This window comes from Schistocerca nitens, unplaced genomic scaffold (genome assembly GCF_023898315.1).
Source record: "Schistocerca nitens isolate TAMUIC-IGC-003100 unplaced genomic scaffold, iqSchNite1.1 HiC_scaffold_408, whole genome shotgun sequence".
In the NCBI taxonomy this organism is placed as follows: Eukaryota; Metazoa; Arthropoda; class Insecta; order Orthoptera; family Acrididae; genus Schistocerca; species Schistocerca nitens.
The window spans coordinates 1-14,854 of NW_026045941.1; the positions used below are offsets into that span (position 1 = coordinate 1).

The 14,854-nt window shown below is 54.2% G+C and overlaps 34 non-coding genes across 34 annotated transcripts; 7 read left to right on the plus strand and 27 right to left on the minus strand.

The window, feature by feature from the left end:
• Positions 1–256: 256 nt before the first annotated feature.
• Trnag-ucc (transfer RNA glycine (anticodon UCC)) lies at positions 257–328 on the plus strand. Its single transcript has one exon. It is a non-coding gene; the product is annotated as a tRNA-Gly (tRNA).
• Positions 329–925: 597 nt separating this feature from the next.
• On the minus strand, positions 926–999 carry Trnai-aau (transfer RNA isoleucine (anticodon AAU)). The gene has a single exon. It is a non-coding gene; the product is annotated as a tRNA-Ile (tRNA).
• Positions 1,000–1,197: 198 nt separating this feature from the next.
• Trnae-uuc (transfer RNA glutamic acid (anticodon UUC)) lies at positions 1,198–1,269 on the minus strand. The gene has a single exon. It is a non-coding gene; the product is annotated as a tRNA-Glu (tRNA).
• Positions 1,270–1,574: 305 nt separating this feature from the next.
• Trnam-cau (transfer RNA methionine (anticodon CAU)) lies at positions 1,575–1,647 on the minus strand. The gene has a single exon. It is a non-coding gene; the product is annotated as a tRNA-Met (tRNA).
• A 382-nt stretch (positions 1,648–2,029) lies between these two features.
• On the minus strand, positions 2,030–2,100 carry Trnag-gcc (transfer RNA glycine (anticodon GCC)). Its single transcript has one exon. It is a non-coding gene; the product is annotated as a tRNA-Gly (tRNA).
• A 347-nt stretch (positions 2,101–2,447) lies between these two features.
• Positions 2,448–2,519, plus strand: Trnag-ucc (transfer RNA glycine (anticodon UCC)). Its single transcript has one exon. It is a non-coding gene; the product is annotated as a tRNA-Gly (tRNA).
• Positions 2,520–3,116: 597 nt separating this feature from the next.
• On the minus strand, positions 3,117–3,190 carry Trnai-aau (transfer RNA isoleucine (anticodon AAU)). The gene has a single exon. It is a non-coding gene; the product is annotated as a tRNA-Ile (tRNA).
• A 198-nt stretch (positions 3,191–3,388) lies between these two features.
• On the minus strand, positions 3,389–3,460 carry Trnae-uuc (transfer RNA glutamic acid (anticodon UUC)). Its single transcript has one exon. It is a non-coding gene; the product is annotated as a tRNA-Glu (tRNA).
• A 305-nt stretch (positions 3,461–3,765) lies between these two features.
• Trnam-cau (transfer RNA methionine (anticodon CAU)) lies at positions 3,766–3,838 on the minus strand. The gene has a single exon. It is a non-coding gene; the product is annotated as a tRNA-Met (tRNA).
• A 382-nt stretch (positions 3,839–4,220) lies between these two features.
• Trnag-gcc (transfer RNA glycine (anticodon GCC)) lies at positions 4,221–4,291 on the minus strand. Its single transcript has one exon. It is a non-coding gene; the product is annotated as a tRNA-Gly (tRNA).
• Positions 4,292–4,638: 347 nt separating this feature from the next.
• Trnag-ucc (transfer RNA glycine (anticodon UCC)) lies at positions 4,639–4,710 on the plus strand. The gene has a single exon. It is a non-coding gene; the product is annotated as a tRNA-Gly (tRNA).
• Positions 4,711–5,307: 597 nt separating this feature from the next.
• Positions 5,308–5,381, minus strand: Trnai-aau (transfer RNA isoleucine (anticodon AAU)). The gene has a single exon. It is a non-coding gene; the product is annotated as a tRNA-Ile (tRNA).
• A 198-nt stretch (positions 5,382–5,579) lies between these two features.
• Trnae-uuc (transfer RNA glutamic acid (anticodon UUC)) lies at positions 5,580–5,651 on the minus strand. The gene has a single exon. It is a non-coding gene; the product is annotated as a tRNA-Glu (tRNA).
• A 305-nt stretch (positions 5,652–5,956) lies between these two features.
• Trnam-cau (transfer RNA methionine (anticodon CAU)) lies at positions 5,957–6,029 on the minus strand. Its single transcript has one exon. It is a non-coding gene; the product is annotated as a tRNA-Met (tRNA).
• Positions 6,030–6,411: 382 nt separating this feature from the next.
• On the minus strand, positions 6,412–6,482 carry Trnag-gcc (transfer RNA glycine (anticodon GCC)). Its single transcript has one exon. It is a non-coding gene; the product is annotated as a tRNA-Gly (tRNA).
• A 347-nt stretch (positions 6,483–6,829) lies between these two features.
• Trnag-ucc (transfer RNA glycine (anticodon UCC)) lies at positions 6,830–6,901 on the plus strand. The gene has a single exon. It is a non-coding gene; the product is annotated as a tRNA-Gly (tRNA).
• A 597-nt stretch (positions 6,902–7,498) lies between these two features.
• Trnai-aau (transfer RNA isoleucine (anticodon AAU)) lies at positions 7,499–7,572 on the minus strand. Its single transcript has one exon. It is a non-coding gene; the product is annotated as a tRNA-Ile (tRNA).
• A 198-nt stretch (positions 7,573–7,770) lies between these two features.
• On the minus strand, positions 7,771–7,842 carry Trnae-uuc (transfer RNA glutamic acid (anticodon UUC)). Its single transcript has one exon. It is a non-coding gene; the product is annotated as a tRNA-Glu (tRNA).
• Positions 7,843–8,147: 305 nt separating this feature from the next.
• Trnam-cau (transfer RNA methionine (anticodon CAU)) lies at positions 8,148–8,220 on the minus strand. Its single transcript has one exon. It is a non-coding gene; the product is annotated as a tRNA-Met (tRNA).
• A 382-nt stretch (positions 8,221–8,602) lies between these two features.
• Trnag-gcc (transfer RNA glycine (anticodon GCC)) lies at positions 8,603–8,673 on the minus strand. The gene has a single exon. It is a non-coding gene; the product is annotated as a tRNA-Gly (tRNA).
• A 347-nt stretch (positions 8,674–9,020) lies between these two features.
• Trnag-ucc (transfer RNA glycine (anticodon UCC)) lies at positions 9,021–9,092 on the plus strand. Its single transcript has one exon. It is a non-coding gene; the product is annotated as a tRNA-Gly (tRNA).
• Positions 9,093–9,689: 597 nt separating this feature from the next.
• On the minus strand, positions 9,690–9,763 carry Trnai-aau (transfer RNA isoleucine (anticodon AAU)). Its single transcript has one exon. It is a non-coding gene; the product is annotated as a tRNA-Ile (tRNA).
• A 198-nt stretch (positions 9,764–9,961) lies between these two features.
• Trnae-uuc (transfer RNA glutamic acid (anticodon UUC)) lies at positions 9,962–10,033 on the minus strand. Its single transcript has one exon. It is a non-coding gene; the product is annotated as a tRNA-Glu (tRNA).
• Positions 10,034–10,338: 305 nt separating this feature from the next.
• Positions 10,339–10,411, minus strand: Trnam-cau (transfer RNA methionine (anticodon CAU)). The gene has a single exon. It is a non-coding gene; the product is annotated as a tRNA-Met (tRNA).
• Positions 10,412–10,793: 382 nt separating this feature from the next.
• On the minus strand, positions 10,794–10,864 carry Trnag-gcc (transfer RNA glycine (anticodon GCC)). Its single transcript has one exon. It is a non-coding gene; the product is annotated as a tRNA-Gly (tRNA).
• A 347-nt stretch (positions 10,865–11,211) lies between these two features.
• Trnag-ucc (transfer RNA glycine (anticodon UCC)) lies at positions 11,212–11,283 on the plus strand. The gene has a single exon. It is a non-coding gene; the product is annotated as a tRNA-Gly (tRNA).
• A 585-nt stretch (positions 11,284–11,868) lies between these two features.
• On the minus strand, positions 11,869–11,942 carry Trnai-aau (transfer RNA isoleucine (anticodon AAU)). The gene has a single exon. It is a non-coding gene; the product is annotated as a tRNA-Ile (tRNA).
• A 198-nt stretch (positions 11,943–12,140) lies between these two features.
• On the minus strand, positions 12,141–12,212 carry Trnae-uuc (transfer RNA glutamic acid (anticodon UUC)). Its single transcript has one exon. It is a non-coding gene; the product is annotated as a tRNA-Glu (tRNA).
• Positions 12,213–12,517: 305 nt separating this feature from the next.
• On the minus strand, positions 12,518–12,590 carry Trnam-cau (transfer RNA methionine (anticodon CAU)). The gene has a single exon. It is a non-coding gene; the product is annotated as a tRNA-Met (tRNA).
• A 382-nt stretch (positions 12,591–12,972) lies between these two features.
• On the minus strand, positions 12,973–13,043 carry Trnag-gcc (transfer RNA glycine (anticodon GCC)). The gene has a single exon. It is a non-coding gene; the product is annotated as a tRNA-Gly (tRNA).
• Positions 13,044–13,390: 347 nt separating this feature from the next.
• Positions 13,391–13,462, plus strand: Trnag-ucc (transfer RNA glycine (anticodon UCC)). The gene has a single exon. It is a non-coding gene; the product is annotated as a tRNA-Gly (tRNA).
• A 597-nt stretch (positions 13,463–14,059) lies between these two features.
• Trnai-aau (transfer RNA isoleucine (anticodon AAU)) lies at positions 14,060–14,133 on the minus strand. The gene has a single exon. It is a non-coding gene; the product is annotated as a tRNA-Ile (tRNA).
• A 198-nt stretch (positions 14,134–14,331) lies between these two features.
• On the minus strand, positions 14,332–14,403 carry Trnae-uuc (transfer RNA glutamic acid (anticodon UUC)). The gene has a single exon. It is a non-coding gene; the product is annotated as a tRNA-Glu (tRNA).
• A 305-nt stretch (positions 14,404–14,708) lies between these two features.
• Positions 14,709–14,781, minus strand: Trnam-cau (transfer RNA methionine (anticodon CAU)). The gene has a single exon. It is a non-coding gene; the product is annotated as a tRNA-Met (tRNA).
• Between the last annotated feature and the right edge of the window lie 73 nt (positions 14,782–14,854).

The following is a 14,854-nucleotide window of genomic DNA, read 5'->3' on the forward strand; positions in this document are numbered from 1 at the left end:
GATGCTGCAGACGCTGAATCCTGCACTGCACTGCTAAAAAATGCCGCCAGAACGCGGTCCTCTGCGTACTCTTGCATCGCCGGCGCCGGCACCGACTCTTGCCAAAGGATGCGAAATGTGCGCGGATACGCCGTCCGAATGCGGCTGGATGTTCTCCCCTAGCCTACCTCGAAATGCGCCTGCCAGGTACGATCACCTTCGGCCGCTGCCGACAGGCGGGAAGCCGACACAGCGCGGCGTCGGGGCGCTTCCTTGTGCGGTGGTGGTGTAATGGTCAGCATAGTTGCCTTCCAAGCAGTTGATCCGGGTTCGATTCCCGGCCACCGCAACAGGCTTTTTAATTTCGCGTATGAGTACTTTCGCCACGCGCCCTTAAATTAATGTTTTTTTCCCCCTTCTTACTCGCTGCAGACCAGCCTATAGTGTGTCTCGACTTGTCTCGACTTTGCTCAGCTGACGCGAGAGCTGACGCTCTCAAATCGGCCTATATCAAAACGACAAGCACGAGAAACGACTGAGAGAGGTAAGGAGAGGCGAGGCGATGGGCACACAGCACTCCCCCATCCTTTCACGGTGGCGTGTCCATGACCGAATCGGGTTGTAGCTCCGAAAACAAAGGAGAAAGAAAAAATAGGAAGTAAAACTGCCAACAGTACCCTGTGTCCCCATGCGCTCACCCGCCCAAGTACTGACAAGGGCCAAAGTTGTTACAAATCGGCAATCGGACATTTTCTTTCATCTTGTCTTTATCGGTTGAGAACCAGTGTATTCAACATATTATGGCCATTGCCGAGTGAATGCTGTAGCGCTTCCCGACAAGTCGGGTTCGGATCCTCCGTCAACTTCCACGCAGGGTGATGATCTTTTGGTCATCACACTCGCCTGCTGAAATCGGCGCTGCCTTTTCGTAGTAGTAAAAGACTAGTGGCCCGTGGGGGGATCGAACCCACGACCTTCGCGTTATTAGCACGACGCTCTAACCAACTGAGCTAACGGGCCTCGGCAGATGCAGTTGCTCAGCCCTGCGCTGGAAACGTATGGCATGAAGCCGTACACCATTTCTATGGTCGTCGGACGTCTGCTTCCCTCGTCTATATTCTGCTGACGGTCACGAAACAGTAGCTATATTGCGAGCAGGACGGGAAACGGCAGCTCGGTCAGCTCAAACTTGTCACGGTTCGTGTGGAAAAAATTCCGTTCCGGTACCGGGAATCGAACCCGGGCCTCCTGGGTGAAAGCCAGGTATCCTAGCCACTAGACCACACCGGATGTGGGGGTGTCTCCGCCGGTTCGGACGGTCGCTTGTCGCATTTCGTGTCGTGTCCCGCGTCGGCGCCCTTCTCTCTTTGCGAGCGTCTTTGCGCATACTGACTGGCAAGGCGCGCACCTCAAACGTCTCAGAGCAATGCTTTTGGCTTCATGCTGTGCTGGGAGAAGAGGGAAAGGGAAGCTGTAAGTAGCAGTAACAGGAAGTAAACATTTTCCCGCTGAAGCGTTGAAACCGTTGTGGATAACAAACAAGAAATAAGTTAGTGCCCTAGCAACAGCATCACCATCAGTCACAGAAAATTAAATGCCCCGGGTGAGGATCGAACTCACGACCTTAAGATTATGAGACTTACGCGCTGCCTACTGCGCTACCGAGGCACGGGTGGAACCGCTTTTCCTGGAAACTGGGTAAGTACCATACCCAATGTTAGACGTAAAGACACTGTACTTCCTGGATAACGTGTTCTGTTGCTAGACGTGCATTGCCGGCCCAGTTGATTGCGGTGTTGCTGCAGCTTTTGCAAACGATAGGCAGCACTCCTTGTCGTTAACGTTCAGTGCGTCGGAGGCACCTGGACATAGCAAATTGTGAGGCCAGGCCGACGCTAGTCTGTAGAACATGATGCGAGCGTCCTAGTGGGGACCCGCGAGTGCTGCGTTCTCGGTTCTTCTCAAGGGAATCCAGCTATACATTCTTGTGGATCGTGCATCTCAAGAGCACAAGCAGCACGGCAGCATTATCGCGGGAACAGCAAAACGATGCATCGGCCGGGAATCGAACCCGGGCCGCCCGCGTGGCAGGCGAGCATTCTACCACTGAACCACCGATGCTCGGGCCAGTAGTAACTTCACGCTGCTTGCCGAGCAGATGTCTCAAGGGAAAGTGGGACTGCCGTCAAGCGCCGTAGCATTCTGTCGAGAAGATGCTGCAGACGCTGAATCCTGCACTGCACTGCTAAAAAATGCCGCCAGAACGCGGTCCTCTGCGTACTCTTGCATCGCCGGCGCCGGCACCGACTCTTGCCAAAGGATGCGAAATGTGCGCGGATACGCCGTCCGAATGCGGCTGGATGTTCTCCCCTAGCCTACCTCGAAATGCGCCTGCCAGGTACGATCACCTTCGGCCGCTGCCGACAGGCGGGAAGCCGACACAGCGCGGCGTCGGGGCGCTTCCTTGTGCGGTGGTGGTGTAATGGTCAGCATAGTTGCCTTCCAAGCAGTTGATCCGGGTTCGATTCCCGGCCACCGCAACAGGCTTTTTAATTTCGCGTATGAGTACTTTCGCCACGCGCCCTTAAATTAATGTTTTTTTCCCCCTTCTTACTCGCTGCAGACCAGCCTATAGTGTGTCTCGACTTGTCTCGACTTTGCTCAGCTGACGCGAGAGCTGACGCTCTCAAATCGGCCTATATCAAAACGACAAGCACGAGAAACGACTGAGAGAGGTAAGGAGAGGCGAGGCGATGGGCACACAGCACTCCCCCATCCTTTCACGGTGGCGTGTCCATGACCGAATCGGGTTGTAGCTCCGAAAACAAAGGAGAAAGAAAAAATAGGAAGTAAAACTGCCAACAGTACCCTGTGTCCCCATGCGCTCACCCGCCCAAGTACTGACAAGGGCCAAAGTTGTTACAAATCGGCAATCGGACATTTTCTTTCATCTTGTCTTTATCGGTTGAGAACCAGTGTATTCAACATATTATGGCCATTGCCGAGTGAATGCTGTAGCGCTTCCCGACAAGTCGGGTTCGGATCCTCCGTCAACTTCCACGCAGGGTGATGATCTTTTGGTCATCACACTCGCCTGCTGAAATCGGCGCTGCCTTTTCGTAGTAGTAAAAGACTAGTGGCCCGTGGGGGGATCGAACCCACGACCTTCGCGTTATTAGCACGACGCTCTAACCAACTGAGCTAACGGGCCTCGGCAGATGCAGTTGCTCAGCCCTGCGCTGGAAACGTATGGCATGAAGCCGTACACCATTTCTATGGTCGTCGGACGTCTGCTTCCCTCGTCTATATTCTGCTGACGGTCACGAAACAGTAGCTATATTGCGAGCAGGACGGGAAACGGCAGCTCGGTCAGCTCAAACTTGTCACGGTTCGTGTGGAAAAAATTCCGTTCCGGTACCGGGAATCGAACCCGGGCCTCCTGGGTGAAAGCCAGGTATCCTAGCCACTAGACCACACCGGATGTGGGGGTGTCTCCGCCGGTTCGGACGGTCGCTTGTCGCATTTCGTGTCGTGTCCCGCGTCGGCGCCCTTCTCTCTTTGCGAGCGTCTTTGCGCATACTGACTGGCAAGGCGCGCACCTCAAACGTCTCAGAGCAATGCTTTTGGCTTCATGCTGTGCTGGGAGAAGAGGGAAAGGGAAGCTGTAAGTAGCAGTAACAGGAAGTAAACATTTTCCCGCTGAAGCGTTGAAACCGTTGTGGATAACAAACAAGAAATAAGTTAGTGCCCTAGCAACAGCATCACCATCAGTCACAGAAAATTAAATGCCCCGGGTGAGGATCGAACTCACGACCTTAAGATTATGAGACTTACGCGCTGCCTACTGCGCTACCGAGGCACGGGTGGAACCGCTTTTCCTGGAAACTGGGTAAGTACCATACCCAATGTTAGACGTAAAGACACTGTACTTCCTGGATAACGTGTTCTGTTGCTAGACGTGCATTGCCGGCCCAGTTGATTGCGGTGTTGCTGCAGCTTTTGCAAACGATAGGCAGCACTCCTTGTCGTTAACGTTCAGTGCGTCGGAGGCACCTGGACATAGCAAATTGTGAGGCCAGGCCGACGCTAGTCTGTAGAACATGATGCGAGCGTCCTAGTGGGGACCCGCGAGTGCTGCGTTCTCGGTTCTTCTCAAGGGAATCCAGCTATACATTCTTGTGGATCGTGCATCTCAAGAGCACAAGCAGCACGGCAGCATTATCGCGGGAACAGCAAAACGATGCATCGGCCGGGAATCGAACCCGGGCCGCCCGCGTGGCAGGCGAGCATTCTACCACTGAACCACCGATGCTCGGGCCAGTAGTAACTTCACGCTGCTTGCCGAGCAGATGTCTCAAGGGAAAGTGGGACTGCCGTCAAGCGCCGTAGCATTCTGTCGAGAAGATGCTGCAGACGCTGAATCCTGCACTGCACTGCTAAAAAATGCCGCCAGAACGCGGTCCTCTGCGTACTCTTGCATCGCCGGCGCCGGCACCGACTCTTGCCAAAGGATGCGAAATGTGCGCGGATACGCCGTCCGAATGCGGCTGGATGTTCTCCCCTAGCCTACCTCGAAATGCGCCTGCCAGGTACGATCACCTTCGGCCGCTGCCGACAGGCGGGAAGCCGACACAGCGCGGCGTCGGGGCGCTTCCTTGTGCGGTGGTGGTGTAATGGTCAGCATAGTTGCCTTCCAAGCAGTTGATCCGGGTTCGATTCCCGGCCACCGCAACAGGCTTTTTAATTTCGCGTATGAGTACTTTCGCCACGCGCCCTTAAATTAATGTTTTTTTCCCCCTTCTTACTCGCTGCAGACCAGCCTATAGTGTGTCTCGACTTGTCTCGACTTTGCTCAGCTGACGCGAGAGCTGACGCTCTCAAATCGGCCTATATCAAAACGACAAGCACGAGAAACGACTGAGAGAGGTAAGGAGAGGCGAGGCGATGGGCACACAGCACTCCCCCATCCTTTCACGGTGGCGTGTCCATGACCGAATCGGGTTGTAGCTCCGAAAACAAAGGAGAAAGAAAAAATAGGAAGTAAAACTGCCAACAGTACCCTGTGTCCCCATGCGCTCACCCGCCCAAGTACTGACAAGGGCCAAAGTTGTTACAAATCGGCAATCGGACATTTTCTTTCATCTTGTCTTTATCGGTTGAGAACCAGTGTATTCAACATATTATGGCCATTGCCGAGTGAATGCTGTAGCGCTTCCCGACAAGTCGGGTTCGGATCCTCCGTCAACTTCCACGCAGGGTGATGATCTTTTGGTCATCACACTCGCCTGCTGAAATCGGCGCTGCCTTTTCGTAGTAGTAAAAGACTAGTGGCCCGTGGGGGGATCGAACCCACGACCTTCGCGTTATTAGCACGACGCTCTAACCAACTGAGCTAACGGGCCTCGGCAGATGCAGTTGCTCAGCCCTGCGCTGGAAACGTATGGCATGAAGCCGTACACCATTTCTATGGTCGTCGGACGTCTGCTTCCCTCGTCTATATTCTGCTGACGGTCACGAAACAGTAGCTATATTGCGAGCAGGACGGGAAACGGCAGCTCGGTCAGCTCAAACTTGTCACGGTTCGTGTGGAAAAAATTCCGTTCCGGTACCGGGAATCGAACCCGGGCCTCCTGGGTGAAAGCCAGGTATCCTAGCCACTAGACCACACCGGATGTGGGGGTGTCTCCGCCGGTTCGGACGGTCGCTTGTCGCATTTCGTGTCGTGTCCCGCGTCGGCGCCCTTCTCTCTTTGCGAGCGTCTTTGCGCATACTGACTGGCAAGGCGCGCACCTCAAACGTCTCAGAGCAATGCTTTTGGCTTCATGCTGTGCTGGGAGAAGAGGGAAAGGGAAGCTGTAAGTAGCAGTAACAGGAAGTAAACATTTTCCCGCTGAAGCGTTGAAACCGTTGTGGATAACAAACAAGAAATAAGTTAGTGCCCTAGCAACAGCATCACCATCAGTCACAGAAAATTAAATGCCCCGGGTGAGGATCGAACTCACGACCTTAAGATTATGAGACTTACGCGCTGCCTACTGCGCTACCGAGGCACGGGTGGAACCGCTTTTCCTGGAAACTGGGTAAGTACCATACCCAATGTTAGACGTAAAGACACTGTACTTCCTGGATAACGTGTTCTGTTGCTAGACGTGCATTGCCGGCCCAGTTGATTGCGGTGTTGCTGCAGCTTTTGCAAACGATAGGCAGCACTCCTTGTCGTTAACGTTCAGTGCGTCGGAGGCACCTGGACATAGCAAATTGTGAGGCCAGGCCGACGCTAGTCTGTAGAACATGATGCGAGCGTCCTAGTGGGGACCCGCGAGTGCTGCGTTCTCGGTTCTTCTCAAGGGAATCCAGCTATACATTCTTGTGGATCGTGCATCTCAAGAGCACAAGCAGCACGGCAGCATTATCGCGGGAACAGCAAAACGATGCATCGGCCGGGAATCGAACCCGGGCCGCCCGCGTGGCAGGCGAGCATTCTACCACTGAACCACCGATGCTCGGGCCAGTAGTAACTTCACGCTGCTTGCCGAGCAGATGTCTCAAGGGAAAGTGGGACTGCCGTCAAGCGCCGTAGCATTCTGTCGAGAAGATGCTGCAGACGCTGAATCCTGCACTGCACTGCTAAAAAATGCCGCCAGAACGCGGTCCTCTGCGTACTCTTGCATCGCCGGCGCCGGCACCGACTCTTGCCAAAGGATGCGAAATGTGCGCGGATACGCCGTCCGAATGCGGCTGGATGTTCTCCCCTAGCCTACCTCGAAATGCGCCTGCCAGGTACGATCACCTTCGGCCGCTGCCGACAGGCGGGAAGCCGACACAGCGCGGCGTCGGGGCGCTTCCTTGTGCGGTGGTGGTGTAATGGTCAGCATAGTTGCCTTCCAAGCAGTTGATCCGGGTTCGATTCCCGGCCACCGCAACAGGCTTTTTAATTTCGCGTATGAGTACTTTCGCCACGCGCCCTTAAATTAATGTTTTTTTCCCCCTTCTTACTCGCTGCAGACCAGCCTATAGTGTGTCTCGACTTGTCTCGACTTTGCTCAGCTGACGCGAGAGCTGACGCTCTCAAATCGGCCTATATCAAAACGACAAGCACGAGAAACGACTGAGAGAGGTAAGGAGAGGCGAGGCGATGGGCACACAGCACTCCCCCATCCTTTCACGGTGGCGTGTCCATGACCGAATCGGGTTGTAGCTCCGAAAACAAAGGAGAAAGAAAAAATAGGAAGTAAAACTGCCAACAGTACCCTGTGTCCCCATGCGCTCACCCGCCCAAGTACTGACAAGGGCCAAAGTTGTTACAAATCGGCAATCGGACATTTTCTTTCATCTTGTCTTTATCGGTTGAGAACCAGTGTATTCAACATATTATGGCCATTGCCGAGTGAATGCTGTAGCGCTTCCCGACAAGTCGGGTTCGGATCCTCCGTCAACTTCCACGCAGGGTGATGATCTTTTGGTCATCACACTCGCCTGCTGAAATCGGCGCTGCCTTTTCGTAGTAGTAAAAGACTAGTGGCCCGTGGGGGGATCGAACCCACGACCTTCGCGTTATTAGCACGACGCTCTAACCAACTGAGCTAACGGGCCTCGGCAGATGCAGTTGCTCAGCCCTGCGCTGGAAACGTATGGCATGAAGCCGTACACCATTTCTATGGTCGTCGGACGTCTGCTTCCCTCGTCTATATTCTGCTGACGGTCACGAAACAGTAGCTATATTGCGAGCAGGACGGGAAACGGCAGCTCGGTCAGCTCAAACTTGTCACGGTTCGTGTGGAAAAAATTCCGTTCCGGTACCGGGAATCGAACCCGGGCCTCCTGGGTGAAAGCCAGGTATCCTAGCCACTAGACCACACCGGATGTGGGGGTGTCTCCGCCGGTTCGGACGGTCGCTTGTCGCATTTCGTGTCGTGTCCCGCGTCGGCGCCCTTCTCTCTTTGCGAGCGTCTTTGCGCATACTGACTGGCAAGGCGCGCACCTCAAACGTCTCAGAGCAATGCTTTTGGCTTCATGCTGTGCTGGGAGAAGAGGGAAAGGGAAGCTGTAAGTAGCAGTAACAGGAAGTAAACATTTTCCCGCTGAAGCGTTGAAACCGTTGTGGATAACAAACAAGAAATAAGTTAGTGCCCTAGCAACAGCATCACCATCAGTCACAGAAAATTAAATGCCCCGGGTGAGGATCGAACTCACGACCTTAAGATTATGAGACTTACGCGCTGCCTACTGCGCTACCGAGGCACGGGTGGAACCGCTTTTCCTGGAAACTGGGTAAGTACCATACCCAATGTTAGACGTAAAGACACTGTACTTCCTGGATAACGTGTTCTGTTGCTAGACGTGCATTGCCGGCCCAGTTGATTGCGGTGTTGCTGCAGCTTTTGCAAACGATAGGCAGCACTCCTTGTCGTTAACGTTCAGTGCGTCGGAGGCACCTGGACATAGCAAATTGTGAGGCCAGGCCGACGCTAGTCTGTAGAACATGATGCGAGCGTCCTAGTGGGGACCCGCGAGTGCTGCGTTCTCGGTTCTTCTCAAGGGAATCCAGCTATACATTCTTGTGGATCGTGCATCTCAAGAGCACAAGCAGCACGGCAGCATTATCGCGGGAACAGCAAAACGATGCATCGGCCGGGAATCGAACCCGGGTCGCCCGCGTGGCAGGCGAGCATTCTACCACTGAACCACCGATGCTCGGGCCAGTAGTAACTTCACGCTGCTTGCCGAGCAGATGTCTCAAGGGAAAGTGGGACTGCCGTCAAGCGCCGTAGCATTCTGTCGAGAAGATGCTGCAGACGCTGAATCCTGCACTGCACTGCTAAAAAATGCCGCCAGAACGCGGTCCTCTGCGTACTCTTGCATCGCCGGCGCCGGCACCGACTCTTGCCAAAGGATGCGAAATGTGCGCGGATACGCCGTCCGAATGCGGCTGGATGTTCTCCCCTAGCCTACCTCGAAATGCGCCTGCCAGGTACGATCACCTTCGGCCGCTGCCGACAGGCGGGAAGCCGACACAGCGCGGCGTCGGGGCGCTTCCTTGTGCGGTGGTGGTGTAATGGTCAGCATAGTTGCCTTCCAAGCAGTTGATCCGGGTTCGATTCCCGGCCACCGCAACAGGCTTTTTAATTTCGCGTATGAGTACTTTCGCCACGCGCCCTTAAATTAATGTTTTTTTCCCCCTTCTTACTCGCTGCAGACCAGCCTATAGTGTGTCTCGACTTGTCTCGACTTTGCTCAGCTGACGCGAGAGCTGACGCTCTCAAATCGGCCTATATCAAAACGACAAGCACGAGAAACGACTGAGAGAGGTAAGGAGAGGCGAGGCGATGGGCACACAGCACTCCCCCATCCTTTCACGGTGGCGTGTCCATGACCGAATCGGGTTGTAGCTCCGAAAACAAAGGAGAAAGAAAAAATAGGAAGTAAAACTGCCAACAGTACCCTGTGTCCCCATGCGCTCACCCGCCCAAGTACTGACAAGGGCCAAAGTTGTTACAAATCGGCAATCGGACATTTTCTTTCATCTTGTCTTTATCGGTTGAGAACCAGTGTATTCAACATATTATGGCCATTGCCGAGTGAATGCTGTAGCGCTTCCCGACAAGTCGGGTTCGGATCCTCCGTCAACTTCCACGCAGGGTGATGATCTTTTGGTCATCACACTCGCCTGCTGAAATCGGCGCTGCCTTTTCGTAGTAGTAAAAGACTAGTGGCCCGTGGGGGGATCGAACCCACGACCTTCGCGTTATTAGCACGACGCTCTAACCAACTGAGCTAACGGGCCTCGGCAGATGCAGTTGCTCAGCCCTGCGCTGGAAACGTATGGCATGAAGCCGTACACCATTTCTATGGTCGTCGGACGTCTGCTTCCCTCGTCTATATTCTGCTGACGGTCACGAAACAGTAGCTATATTGCGAGCAGGACGGGAAACGGCAGCTCGGTCAGCTCAAACTTGTCACGGTTCGTGTGGAAAAAATTCCGTTCCGGTACCGGGAATCGAACCCGGGCCTCCTGGGTGAAAGCCAGGTATCCTAGCCACTAGACCACACCGGATGTGGGGGTGTCTCCGCCGGTTCGGACGGTCGCTTGTCGCATTTCGTGTCGTGTCCCGCGTCGGCGCCCTTCTCTCTTTGCGAGCGTCTTTGCGCATACTGACTGGCAAGGCGCGCACCTCAAACGTCTCAGAGCAATGCTTTTGGCTTCATGCTGTGCTGGGAGAAGAGGGAAAGGGAAGCTGTAAGTAGCAGTAACAGGAAGTAAACATTTTCCCGCTGAAGCGTTGAAACCGTTGTGGATAACAAACAAGAAATAAGTTAGTGCCCTAGCAACAGCATCACCATCAGTCACAGAAAATTAAATGCCCCGGGTGAGGATCGAACTCACGACCTTAAGATTATGAGACTTACGCGCTGCCTACTGCGCTACCGAGGCACGGGTGGAACCGCTTTTCCTGGAAACTGGGTAAGTACCATACCCAATGTTAGACGTAAAGACACTGTACTTCCTGGATAACGTGTTCTGTTGCTAGACGTGCATTGCCGGCCCAGTTGATTGCGGTGTTGCTGCAGCTTTTGCAAACGATAGGCAGCACTCCTTGTCGTTAACGTTCAGTGCGTCGGAGGCACCTGGACATAGCAAATTGTGAGGCCAGGCCGACGCTAGTCTGTAGAACATGATGCGAGCGTCCTAGTGGGGACCCGCGAGTGCTGCGTTCTCGGTTCTTCTCAAGGGAATCCAGCTATACATTCTTGTGGATCGTGCATCTCAAGAGCACAAGCAGCACGGCAGCATTATCGCGGGAACAGCAAAACGATGCATCGGCCGGGAATCGAACCCGGGCCGCCCGCGTGGCAGGCGAGCATTCTACCACTGAACCACCGATGCTCGGGCCAGTAGTAACTTCACGCTGCTTGCCGAGCAGATGTCTCAAGGGAAAGTGGGACTGCCGTCAAGCGCCGTAGCATTCTGTCGAGAAGATGCTGCAGACGCTGAATCCTGCACTGCACTGCTAAAAAATGCCGCCAGAACGCGGTCCTCTGCGTACTCTTGCATCGCCGGCGCCGGCACCGACTCTTGCCAAAGGATGCGAAATGTGCGCGGATACGCCGTCCGAATGCGGCTGGATGTTCTCCCCTAGCCTACCTCGAAATGCGCCTGCCAGGTACGATCACCTTCGGCCGCTGCCGACAGGCGGGAAGCCGACACAGCGCGGCGTCGGGGCGCTTCCTTGTGCGGTGGTGGTGTAATGGTCAGCATAGTTGCCTTCCAAGCAGTTGATCCGGGTTCGATTCCCGGCCACCGCAACAGGCTTTTTAATTTCGCGTATGAGTACTTTCGCCACGCGCCCTTAAATTAATGTTTTTTTCCCCCTTCTTACTCGCTGCAGACCAGCCTATAGTGTGTCTCGACTTGTCTCGACTTTGCTCAGCTGACGCTCTCAAATCGGCCTATATCAAAACGACAAGCACGAGAAACGACTGAGAGAGGTAAGGAGAGGCGAGGCGATGGGCACACAGCACTCCCCCATCCTTTCACGGTGGCGTGTCCATGACCGAATCGGGTTGTAGCTCCGAAAACAAAGGAGAAAGAAAAAATAGGAAGTAAAACTGCCAACAGTACCCTGTGTCCCCATGCGCTCACCCGCCCAAGTACTGACAAGGGCCAAAGTTGTTACAAATCGGCAATCGGACATTTTCTTTCATCTTGTCTTTATCGGTTGAGAACCAGTGTATTCAACATATTATGGCCATTGCCGAGTGAATGCTGTAGCGCTTCCCGACAAGTCGGGTTCGGATCCTCCGTCAACTTCCACGCAGGGTGATGATCTTTTGGTCATCACACTCGCCTGCTGAAATCGGCGCTGCCTTTTCGTAGTAGTAAAAGACTAGTGGCCCGTGGGGGGATCGAACCCACGACCTTCGCGTTATTAGCACGACGCTCTAACCAACTGAGCTAACGGGCCTCGGCAGATGCAGTTGCTCAGCCCTGCGCTGGAAACGTATGGCATGAAGCCGTACACCATTTCTATGGTCGTCGGACGTCTGCTTCCCTCGTCTATATTCTGCTGACGGTCACGAAACAGTAGCTATATTGCGAGCAGGACGGGAAACGGCAGCTCGGTCAGCTCAAACTTGTCACGGTTCGTGTGGAAAAAATTCCGTTCCGGTACCGGGAATCGAACCCGGGCCTCCTGGGTGAAAGCCAGGTATCCTAGCCACTAGACCACACCGGATGTGGGGGTGTCTCCGCCGGTTCGGACGGTCGCTTGTCGCATTTCGTGTCGTGTCCCGCGTCGGCGCCCTTCTCTCTTTGCGAGCGTCTTTGCGCATACTGACTGGCAAGGCGCGCACCTCAAACGTCTCAGAGCAATGCTTTTGGCTTCATGCTGTGCTGGGAGAAGAGGGAAAGGGAAGCTGTAAGTAGCAGTAACAGGAAGTAAACATTTTCCCGCTGAAGCGTTGAAACCGTTGTGGATAACAAACAAGAAATAAGTTAGTGCCCTAGCAACAGCATCACCATCAGTCACAGAAAATTAAATGCCCCGGGTGAGGATCGAACTCACGACCTTAAGATTATGAGACTTACGCGCTGCCTACTGCGCTACCGAGGCACGGGTGGAACCGCTTTTCCTGGAAACTGGGTAAGTACCATACCCAATGTTAGACGTAAAGACACTGTACTTCCTGGATAACGTGTTCTGTTGCTAGACGTGCATTGCCGGCCCAGTTGATTGCGGTGTTGCTGCAGCTTTTGCAAACGATAGGCAGCACTCCTTGTCGTTAACGTTCAGTGCGTCGGAGGCACCTGGACATAGCAAATTGTGAGGCCAGGCCGACGCTAGTCTGTAGAACATGATGCGAGCGTCCTAGTGGGGACCCGCGAGTGCTGCGTTCTCGGTTCTTCTCAAGGGAATCCAGCTATACATTCTTGTGGATCGTGCATCTCAAGAGCACAAGCAGCACGGCAGCATTATCGCGGGAACAGCAAAACGATGCATCGGCCGGGAATCGAACCCGGGCCGCCCGCGTGGCAGGCGAGCATTCTACCACTGAACCACCGATGCTCGGGCCAGTAGTAACTTCACGCTGCTTGCCGAGCAGATGTCTCAAGGGAAAGTGGGACTGCCGTCAAGCGCCGTAGCATTCTGTCGAGAAGATGCTGCAGACGCTGAATCCTGCACTGCACTGCTAAAAAATGCCGCCAGAACGCGGTCCTCTGCGTACTCTTGCATCGCCGGCGCCGGCACCGACTCTTGCCAAAGGATGCGAAATGTGCGCGGATACGCCGTCCGAATGCGGCTGGATGTTCTCCCCTAGCCTACCTCGAAATGCGCCTGCCAGGTACGATCACCTTCGGCCGCTGCCGACAGGCGGGAAGCCGACACAGCGCGGCGTCGGGGCGCTTCCTTGTGCGGTGGTGGTGTAATGGTCAGCATAGTTGCCTTCCAAGCAGTTGATCCGGGTTCGATTCCCGGCCACCGCAACAGGCTTTTTAATTTCGCGTATGAGTACTTTCGCCACGCGCCCTTAAATTAATGTTTTTTTCCCCCTTCTTACTCGCTGCAGACCAGCCTATAGTGTGTCTCGACTTGTCTCGACTTTGCTCAGCTGACGCGAGAGCTGACGCTCTCAAATCGGCCTATATCAAAACGACAAGCACGAGAAACGACTGAGAGAGGTAAGGAGAGGCGAGGCGATGGGCACACAGCACTCCCCCATCCTTTCACGGTGGCGTGTCCATGACCGAATCGGGTTGTAGCTCCGAAAACAAAGGAGAAAGAAAAAATAGGAAGTAAAACTGCCAACAGTACCCTGTGTCCCCATGCGCTCACCCGCCCAAGTACTGACAAGGGCCAAAGTTGTTACAAATCGGCAATCGGACATTTTCTTTCATCTTGTCTTTATCGGTTGAGAACCAGTGTATTCAACATATTATGGCCATTGCCGAGTGAATGCTGTAGCGCTTCCCGACAAGTCGGGTTCGGATCCTCCGTCAACTTCCACGCAGGGTGATGATCTTTTGGTCATCACACTCGCCTGCTGAAATCGGCGCTGCCTTTTCGTAGTAGTAAAAGACTAGTGGCCCGTGGGGGGATCGAACCCACGACCTTCGCGTTATTAGCACGACGCTCTAACCAACTGAGCTAACGGGCCTCGGCAGATGCAGTTGCTCAGCCCTGCGCTGGAAACGTATGGCATGAAGCCGTACACCATTTCTATGGTCGTCGGACGTCTGCTTCCCTCGTCTATATTCTGCTGACGGTCACGAAACAGTAGCTATATTGCGAGCAGGACGGGAAACGGCAGCTCGGTCAGCTCAAACTTGTCACGGTTCGTGTGGAAAAAATTCCGTTCCGGTACCGGGAATCGAACCCGGGCCTCCTGGGTGAAAGCCAGGTATCCTAGCCACTAGACCACACCGGATGTGGGGGTGTCTCCGCCGGTTCGGACGGTCGCTTGTCGCATTTCGTGTCGTGTCCCGCGTCGGCGCCCTTCTCTCTTTGCGAGCGTCTTTGCGCATACTGACTGGCAAGGCGCGCACCTCAAACGTCTCAGAGCAATGCTTTTGGCTTCATGCTGTGCTGGGAGAAGAGGGAAAGGGAAGCTGTAAGTAGCAGTAACAGGAAGTAAACATTTTCCCGCTGAAGCGTTGAAACCGTTGTGGATAACAAACAAGAAATAAGTTAGTGCCCTAGCAACAGCATCACCATCAGTCACAGAAAATTAAATGCCCCGGGTGAGGATCGAACTCACGACCTTAAGATTATGAGACTTACGCGCTGCCTACTGCGCTACCGAGGCACGGGTGGAACCGCTTTTCCTGGAAACTGGGTAAGTACCATACCCAATGTTAGACGTAAAGACACTGTACTTC